At 39.7% G+C, this 9,929-nt stretch overlaps 1 pseudogene; it reads left to right on the top strand.

Annotated features, from left to right (window-relative positions):
• The first annotated feature begins 979 nt into the window (after positions 1-979).
• Positions 980-2,587, top strand: LOC146684147 (uncharacterized; annotated as a pseudogene).
• The last annotated feature ends 7,342 nt before the right edge of the window (positions 2,588-9,929 follow it).

Genomic DNA, 9,929 nt, shown 5'->3' with positions numbered 1-9,929 from the left:
GCCAAACTGGCAATCACACAGCATCAGAACTCTTATCTCATTTACCACTTTACCACAGCTGATCTATGTCCTTTTCTGCTTTAGTGCCTCCTCCCAAACCAGAATGTCCACCGCATCTTAATCTTGCTCTGTCACGTAAGGGGTGTAATGACTGTCCTAGAGACCACACATGCTGCGTCTATAATGGTTATGAAGTCTGCGTCCCTCCTGTTCTCAGTACGTCTCACAATGTTTGATTTCTTCTTAAGAGGCTGTGTATTTAATTAAATCTTTTTAAAATATAAGAAGTAGTTTAAAAATAACATTTAGGCTACATTTACTGCACTCTCTAGTTGGAGTTCTTTGTTTGTACTAATTTATTTTTCCTATCAGCAAAGCCAGGAGAATGTCCTCGCACGCACCTGACTGTTGGACTGTGTGGTGAACTTTGCTCCAATGACAGTGACTGTCCCGGTAATGAGAAGTGCTGCTCTACCAAATGTGGACGTAATTGCATGGCACCATACATAGGTGAGAGATGAGCAAAGTATTCTTGCACACTTAACCCATGTGCGACCCTCGTGAAAAAAGGGACCCATGCATTTCACGAAATTTCACGAATGCATGGCACCTATGTATGGTGCCATGCATTCATGTCACACATGGGTTATCTAATGAGATCACATCTAGAGGGAGAGTTTTTCTTTAATGTTTTCTTATTCTTTTCAGTGAAACCAGGAGTGTGTCCTCACAGACGCTTCGATAACATAATGTGTGGCGAATTTTGCTCTAATGATAGTGACTGCCCCGATAATGAGAAGTGCTGCTTCAGTGGATGTGGTCATCAGTGCATGGCGCCTTACACGGGTGAGATATGAACAAAGTACCAAACACTCCCTAAACACTTTTCAAGTGGTTTAAGGAATTGTGTAACTAAGCCTATTCTTGACTTTGGTGTGTCTGTAAAGACTGGGATCTGTACCTTGTCTGAGGCCTCCACATGTGTACCGAGTACTACTATCGTGATGGTCAGGGTCCAGGACATCAGACGTGCTGCAGGACAACCTGTGATTACACCTGCAGTGAGCTCTGCTGCCAATCTATAAAAAAACATCATTAAACTTACTGTGACCATCTCTGCAAATGAATCCAAAGTGCGATAAGCACTTCCTGTTTCTGATGATAATCATGTCTCTCTGATTTTTTTCAAACTGACATATTTGTCTTACAAATAAAAAACAGTGTGTTGGCATTTTATTCTTGTTCTCTTATTTACAACATGTGAGCTTACTTCAGTGTGAAAATATTGAAGAAACTGTGTTTCACTATGAATAGTATATCTGTTCCATTTCTAATTACATAGTTATAGCATGATGCCTCGTGTGTTTCTTCTTTATATATATACCAATAAAAATTGCCCCTCACCTGTTGAACTGTAGCAAGAATGGAAAGTGCTTATTGTCAGAGCACAAAATTATCCAGATGGATTATCAAAACATTCTGTTTCTCACTTGTGTCTCAAACTGGATTTTAAAAGCATTCATTCTTTCACAAATCTTTGTAAAAGCAGACTGCATGACTAGGTGCTTAATTTTATGCACCTGCGATAACTGGACTGAAAACCCCTGAATTCAGAAAGAAAGTGTGGCCCCATACTTTCATCAACATAGTGTACCTGCTTGAAAGTGCTTAAAATTGACACGTCACTAATGTAATGAGTCAACAAATCAAATGCAACACTTTATGACACTCAAGTAATTGTATTTACCTTAAAAAGTGTAACTAAAATTAGTGCAAAAAATGGTAGAGGGCTTCCCCATTTATCTACAATCACTAGAATCGCTTGGAAAACAAGTGATTTCCTGCTTTGAAATGTAAGAAAAAGTTCCCTCTAAGCCTGAAGGGAAAAAGAAGAAATACACACATGTAAAGGAAGCTCTTAAAACATGTGATTATCCTAATTGGGCTTTCATCAAGTAAGCAAAGATGCACAGAAAAGAAGATCAGAGACCAACTAGGGAGGATAAGAAAGACAAACGCAACAACATTGTCATCCCCTATGTAACCGTTTTATCAGAAAAACTCAGGAGAGTCTTCTCCAAGCACGACATCACAGTTTACTTCAGACCCAGCAACACACTCAGACAAAAACTGGTTCATCCCAAACACAAAACTCCTAAACACAATCTTAACAATGTAGTATATGCTGTACAGTGTAGTGAGAAATGCCTAGACCTCTACATTGGAGAGACCAAACAGCCACTTCATAAACGCATGTCACAACATAGAAGAGCCACCTCAAGACTCAGCTGTCCATCTACATCTAAAGGACAAAGGCCACTCCTTCGAGGACACCAGTGTTCACATTTGGGACAGAGAAGAAAGATGGTTTGAAAGAGGAGTGAAAGAAGCCATTTATGTCCACTGTGAGCGACCATCTTTGAACAGAGGCGGTGGTTTACGACACCAACTGTCAGACGCCAATACAGTTTTAAGATCACCTCCCAGACGCCTTAACACCCACTCACCTGATGAGAGGTGTAACATCTTCAAGCAACTTAAAGAAGTCCAGACGCTTTTCTTTCCAAGCTCCTTAGCCATATTGTGAAAAATGCAAAACAAATTGAGGTAGACTAAGTATATTAGTTAAAGACTGATATTCCGCTATTTAGCGCAAGATAAACAAGTTAGTTTGCTGTAATGTCACAGGTTTAAAGCCATAGTTCGGTTATATCAACTAGATATAGTTGATATGTGTGACCCCCCTTTTGTGAGTGTGGACGTTTCCTCTCGTTGCTCTTTAAATGCTTTGCTTCTTTTATTGTTTTTTATCGATTTTTATGCTTATTTTTTCCCTTTTTTCCATATGAGCTTACCTGCGATAGCTTCTGGACACTTATAGATCATTAGGACTAAAGCGTTCTTAACAGAAACAGCAACATTTTTATAGTTACCGTATCTTCAGCGCTCCGTGTGTCTGTGGCCTACACACAGCTAAAGCCTGATTACAGCGTCTGGTCACCGAACAGCCTCAATAGCCTGGAAAGGTGCTAACCGCTAGGCTAACTAGCAACAAGATGCCTTCCCTCTACACAGATGACTACCACAGCCTCCTGCAGAAGATTGCAGTACTGGAGACAAAAATTCATCGCTTAGAAGTAAACGTGGAGGTAAATGGACTGTGTGGAGATGAAACAACCTTGCTTTTGATTCAAAACAATGGCGATGAGCAAGCTAGTACACAGCTAAGGAGCACAGATAACATGACCAAGAAAGTAGACTCTGTGCATTATAAAAAATCCTCAAGCAATAATCCCCCCTTGGACTGTCTTGGTGCAAAACCAAGACATAAATCATGTCTCCTGGAAGGGGGAGGACGTATCACAGGCAGGGCACAGCGAGCTGAAATCTCTGAAACCGACTGGCCTTCACTTCCTACGAGACAGAAGCTCTTCTACCCCTGTATACGGGAGGAAACAGGACTGGACAACCGTGAATAGGAAGGTTAACAACAAACCTCCAAAACAACTGAATGTGAAACTGCAGAACAGATTTGCTCCACTATCAAAGGACCCTGGATCTATATCGGACAACCATCCATCTAAAAGTAGCGAAGTAAGGTCTGAAAATCTGTTGAAAAGTAAAAGGCCACAGGGAAAGCTAAAGGCTAGGCCTGAAACTCTGATTGTGGGTGACTCTGCCGTAAAGGATGTACAAAGGATGTGCGGTAAGAACACTAAAGTCCTCTGCTTTCCTAAGGATATGGTCAACAACCTGAAGGAGAGAATTCTTCAAATTGCAGATGAATATCCAACTGTGACAAACATTGTTCTGCATACAGGGTCAAACGATGTGTCCAAACAACAGACGGAGGTTCTGAAACCAGACTTTACTGGATTATTAAATACAGTAAACTCTCTGAATGCAGCTGTATTCATCAGTGGACCTTGTCAGGTTTATATTGTTGATTGTCATTTATGCTTAGAGTTTTATAATCAATGTCATGTTGGTAGAGGTTTGATCCTTAGTAGTCTGTGGAGACTCTGTGTGCCTCCCAGATCACTCTGGCATGCAAACACAACTTAAGGTCAGGAGAGAGGTTATATCTGCTTTGTTACGTCCCCACAGGAAAGCCAGGCGAAGAGGGTGGGGGACAGTAACAGTTGGATCCGGGTTGAAATGAAAAGAACGCCAGGCAGAGGTAGTTACCACAAAATATATCTTTATCATAATCAATTAATTCAAAAGAACTTTGCCTACTCGTGTCTTGCTTTTGCTGTGTAGTAAATTGTCTTGAACGTTCCAGCGAATAGGTTTAAGCTACAAACCTATCAGACCTGTACCGCTCGTCAGAGGAGGAGACGAGCGATTCGGCAGGTTGTTTGCACTGAATAAATGGCTTATATCAGCATGTACTGACCACTCAGTGCATTTTATCAACAATTTTAATATTTTTTGGGAATGCAGGCATCTGTTTAAAGCAAATGGATTTAATTTTAACAAGTCAGGGGTGAAACTGTTCACCTCCAACTTGTTTTATTCCATACGTCATCCATCTGTGCTTGGTGCCAAGGCTGAGATAAACAAGGAGTTATCTCATAAAGAGGAACAAACAGTACTCCAAGAACAGACAAAGCCCAGCAGAAACCTTGAGGAGGAGCCTCATCTGCCCCCACCTGGGATGAGCTTCAGAAAGGAGCGACTTTTTTTAATGATCTCAGTGAACTGCTGTCTGTGATCTGTGTTGACTGTGTAATTATTGTTGGGGATTTTAACATCCATGTGGACAACCCTCAGGACAAAGGGACTAAAGACCTGAGTAACATTCTGGGCAACTTTGGGCTGACTCAGCATGTAACAGAGGCCACACATAATAGAGGACACACTCTTGACCTACTGATCTCCAAGGGCCTGAGCATTTCGAAGGTTACTGTGTCTGATGTGGGCCTGTCTGATCATTACTGTGTTTTCTTTGAAAGTAAAATTTCAGCCCACACAAATATATCAACAACAGTGATCACAAAACGGTGTATAACTGAATACAGTAGTGAGATATTTAACCATGTCTTCCCCTTAACACCTGGCCTGTCCAGAGGTTCAGTCAATGAGCTCGTCAATAGCTTCAATGCTAAAATGTTAAATGTAATGGACACTATTGCTCCCATTAAGGTGAAGGTTATCTCTGGAAGGAAAAAGTCTCCCTGGAGAAACTCCACACTGGTGAAAAATGAAAAAAGAGATTGTAGGAAAGCTGAGCACAGATGGAGAAAAACAAACCTCCAGGTTCATCCATCCATCCATTCGCTTCTGCTTATCCTCCTCCAGGTTCATTCCAGTTATAATTGTGAAGTTTCTCTTTATAGATGTCAATCTATAAAGAGAAACTTCGCAATTATAATTTACAACTGAGGAGTGCAAGGAGGTCCTACTTCTCTGACATCATCACCAAAAACAGTCATAATGCTCGGGTCTTATTTTCTACAGTTGACAGGCTAACAAACCCTCCTGTGTCAGTGACAGCTGAACTTCATTTGACATGGCCTGCAATGACTTCGCCAAATTCTTCACAGACAAAATCCAAAAGATTAGACAAGCAATTGGTACATCAACAGCATATTCAGGATATGTACCGTGTCCACCGAAAAACTGTTTAAACACCATGAAACAGTTTCACCCTATTAACAGCAAAGACCTGGAGGACATCTTAGGTCAACTGAACTCCTCTTGCTGTTTAGATGTCCTGCCAACACGTTTTTTCAAAAAGGTCTCAAAGACTTTGGAGTCAGACCTGTTACAGATCGTCAACTTTTCTTTAATATCAGGTGTGTTTCCAGAACCACTAAAAACTGCTGTAATTAAACCTATACTGAAAAAGGACAATCTTGACAAGACACAAATGAACAACTACAGGCTGATCTCAAATCTCCCATTTTTAAGTAAGATCATTGAAAAAGCAGTTTCTCAACAGCTCAATTACTTCTTAAAACAGAATAACTGCTATGATGCCTTCAAGTCAGGTTTTAGACAGAACCACAGCACTGAAACCGCTCTGACCAAAGTGTTTAATGACATATGTCTGAATACAGACAGTGGAAAAATGTCAGTCTTAGTTTTACTGGATCTCAGTGCAGCATTTGATACAGTTGACCACAACATATTACTCAAACGACTGGAGAACTGGACAGGTCTTTCAGGAACTGTACTAAACTGGTTCAAAACATACTTAGAAAACAGGAAATACTTTGTATCAATAGGTAACTTCACATCTGAGCAGACAAGCATCACATGTGGAGTTCCCCAAGGTTCCATCTTGGGACCCCCTCTGTTTAACATTTACATGCTCCCACTGGCACAGATTATAAAGAACAACAAAATAAACTATCATAGCTATGCAGATGACACACAAATATATATCACAATGTCACCAGGAGACCGAGGCCCTGTACAGGCTCTTGGTAAATGCATTGAGGAAATTAATGACTGGTTGTGCCACAATTTTCTCCAGCTAAACAAAAACAGAACTGAAGTAATAGTCTTTGGTGCCAAAGAAAAACGATTACAGATCACCAGAGAACTTCAATCTATACACCTAAAAACCACAAACCAGGCGAGAAATTTGGGTGTAGTGATGGATGCAGACCTAAACTTAGAAAAACACATTAAGACAATAACAAAATCAGCTTACTACCCCTTCAAGAATATTTCAAGGATAAAAGATCTGATGTCTCAACAGGACCTACCTGTCCGTCAGAGGATAGACTTTAAAGTTCTGATGCTGGTCTATAAAGCTCTGAATGGTTTAGGACCAAAATACAACAGTGACCTCCTGACCCAGTATGAACCTTCCAGATCCCTCAGGTCATCTGGATCCGTTTTTTTATCAGTTCCCAGAGTCAGAACCAGACACGGAGAAGCTGCATTCAGCTTTTATGCTCCATATATCTGGAACAAACTCCCAGAAAGCCTCAGATCAGCTGAAACACTCATTTTGTTTAAATCCAGGTTGAAGACTCACCTATTCTCAGCTGCGTTTGAATAAAGCACCAAATCCACACTTTTAAGCTTAAATTTCAAAACTTATATTTTAACTACTGATTTTATCTATTGTTCTGATTTTATCTACTGTTTTTTTTAAATCAATTTTAAATCATGCTTTTGTTGTTTTTGTTTTTTAATGTCTCTGTAAAGCACTTTGAATTACCTTGTTGTTGAATTGTGCTATATAAATAAACTTGCCTTGCCTTGCCTTGCCTAGAGGTGAATCTGAAGTTAAGTTGATGATGCTGAGATTTATTCACCAAATTGCACCTTCATACCAACTTTATAGTGTCTAATATAAAGACAGCAGTCTAGAGGATTGAAATCAGCCAGGACAACTCATGAAACATCTGTTAAATTAAGGTGTGTAAATCCACAAAGAGGAGTGAACCTCAGTAGGCCAGCTGATTATAGCCCGTACACTAAGAAAATTAACTGGAGCTCTCAATAGAAGTTATTGTGAACTGAGCCACTACAACTGATTCCTCCACCTACTGAATCCCAGTTTAACCTCTTCCCTACTCATTTTCCTGTTTACAGGTAAAGGCACCCTCTACGTGGTAGCCAAAAGAAAATAGAGCTATTTTTTTCTTCTTTGCTAATGTCTTACTTTACTGATTCAAGCTGAGTGCATTCTTTAGAATTAAAATACAGACTAACATAAAGTTTGTATTCCCATAAAATAATATTATTTCATCATTACATTAATGTAGAGCAAGGTTCTGTTGGCATGCCATAAAAATGGGTGGTAGAAAGGTTCTTCAAAGAGCTACTTTTACTTTCTTGTTTTGAGTGCATTTCACAGCTGGTACTTTTTCACTTTTACACTTTTACTTGAGTGAAGAAGCTGAATCAGTACTTCAACTTTTACTGGAGTATTTTTTAACAATAGTATCTGTAATTCTACTTCAGTACAGGATGTCTGTACTTTTGCCAACTCTCGTCATGAGACGGTAAGGACTACAGATTAATTTTGTTAAAAAAGAAAGAAAGAGGGAGCACAGGAAAATAGTGAAGAGCCAAGGGGCTGAAGGAACAACTGAGCAGATGTGGAAAGAATAAAGAAAGAGCAGGACACAGCACAGCAAGCAAAGCCACATGAATGGTCCTGTCCACTGTAAACGAGACAAACTGATCCCTGATCTGAATGCACTCTAGATCATTTTTTTCTTGTGCCATGACTGAAAATTATGTATGTTTTTTTTCCTGTCAAATATCTGGATTGTTTCAAACAGGTGTTAGTTCACATGGGATAAGTGAAGACTTTTTAAAAAAAATTCCCATATGGCTGTCAGAAAGGTGTTTATGGCTTTTAAGCAGCTTTGATGCTTTGAGCTGGTTCTAGGCCCAGCCATGAGTTGCCCATACCACTTGGTCTGATCCATTTTGAAACACGTAGCAACCTATAATAATGGATTGGATTTATATAGCGCTTTTCAAGGCACCCAAAGCGCTTTACAATGCCACTATTCATTCACTCTCACATTCACACACTGGTGAAGGCAAGCTACAGTTGTAGCCACAGCTGCCCTGGGGCAGGCTGACAAAAGCGGGGCTGCCATATCGCGCCATCGGCCCCTCTGGCCATCACCAGTAGGCGGCAGGTGAAGTGTCTTGCCCAAGGACACAACAACCGAGACTGTCTGAGCCGGGGCTCGAACCAGCAACCTTCCGGTTACAAGACGAACTGCCAACTCTTTGAGCCACGATCGCCAATTATGTGAATATTTTGTTATTCACATAATTATCATATGGAGCAGTTGGAGAAATGCTGGGTTTCCCAGCAAAGGGAATAAGGAGGCCCTGGACGGAACGCCCACAGCCAACTGAGGCAGAGGCCGGCCATCCAGGACGTGTTCAGGGCCTGCTGATGCCACAGCATACAAGGCCAAAAATTTAAAGAGACTACTTTTTGTTTTTATGTTTTCGAAATTTTTTCTGAATCATTTGTGATATTTATCTTGAAAGGTGCTATATAAATACAATTTTACTGACTTACTTAATGTATTCATTTTGTCTCATGATGGCTTTTCATTAGAGCTATTTCCTTACTTCTAATTAGTTTGGAATACTTTTTACAATTGATCTACAAATGCAATAAAAACATGTTGGGTGTTACATCATGAGACAGCAGTAAATTTTGTGTGCTGGCACCATTTTATCAGAGTCAGGGGACCCAATCTCATACTCAGGCAGAAGGAGCTCAGTGAGACTTATCTGAAGATCTGAAATCTAACACACACTAAGCTGTGTGTCAGCTCATGCAGAAACAAATTGTAATTGTGCAGACAATCTCACGAATTTCTCACTGTTCCTACTGTCACAGATATGACATAGTGATGTTTCGTTGGTATCATCTACAACAGATAAAAGAAGAAAAAAGTGACAAATTTGCAAAAAGCCTGTCTGGAACTTGGCAGAAAGGCTAAACAGACAAGAAATGAAAAAAAAAAAATTCAAATGCAGGTATATGGATTTGTTTAGAGTCAAAATATTAATTTGTTATCCTACAAAACAATAATGTCATATACATTAGGTGAGACTGAACAAAATTCTGGTATCAGAAATAATGGATATGCGTACAATAAATACTCGTTGTTAAATGTGATTTAGATAACTTCATAGCTTCATCTGAAGAACAGGAACAATCAAAAAATAAACAAGGACACAGTGTACACAAGGAAGCAGGGGACTGAACAAGATAGTAACAATTATATATGAGAGAACAAGGAGAAATATGTGATTCATTTGATACTTTTATAAATCGTAGGTACCAACAAGATATAGCAATATAAGAAAGTCAATTGTGGGAAAAATCTTCTTAATGTTCTTCATGAGCATGTCGTTGTTGTCTTGCTATATGAAGAAGATATTAAATACTGTGTAGATGTTTTACTAAGATGCAAACACAA

Source organism: Copadichromis virginalis, linkage group LG20, assembly GCF_057382275.1.
Source record: "Copadichromis virginalis isolate Kocher_CV1m ecotype Utaka linkage group LG20, C_Virginalis_male_GT1.1, whole genome shotgun sequence".
In the NCBI taxonomy this organism is placed as follows: domain Eukaryota; kingdom Metazoa; phylum Chordata; class Actinopteri; order Cichliformes; family Cichlidae; genus Copadichromis; species Copadichromis virginalis.
Note: the sequence above shows the minus strand (reverse complement) of the source record. Positions and strands in the feature narration are given on the sequence as shown.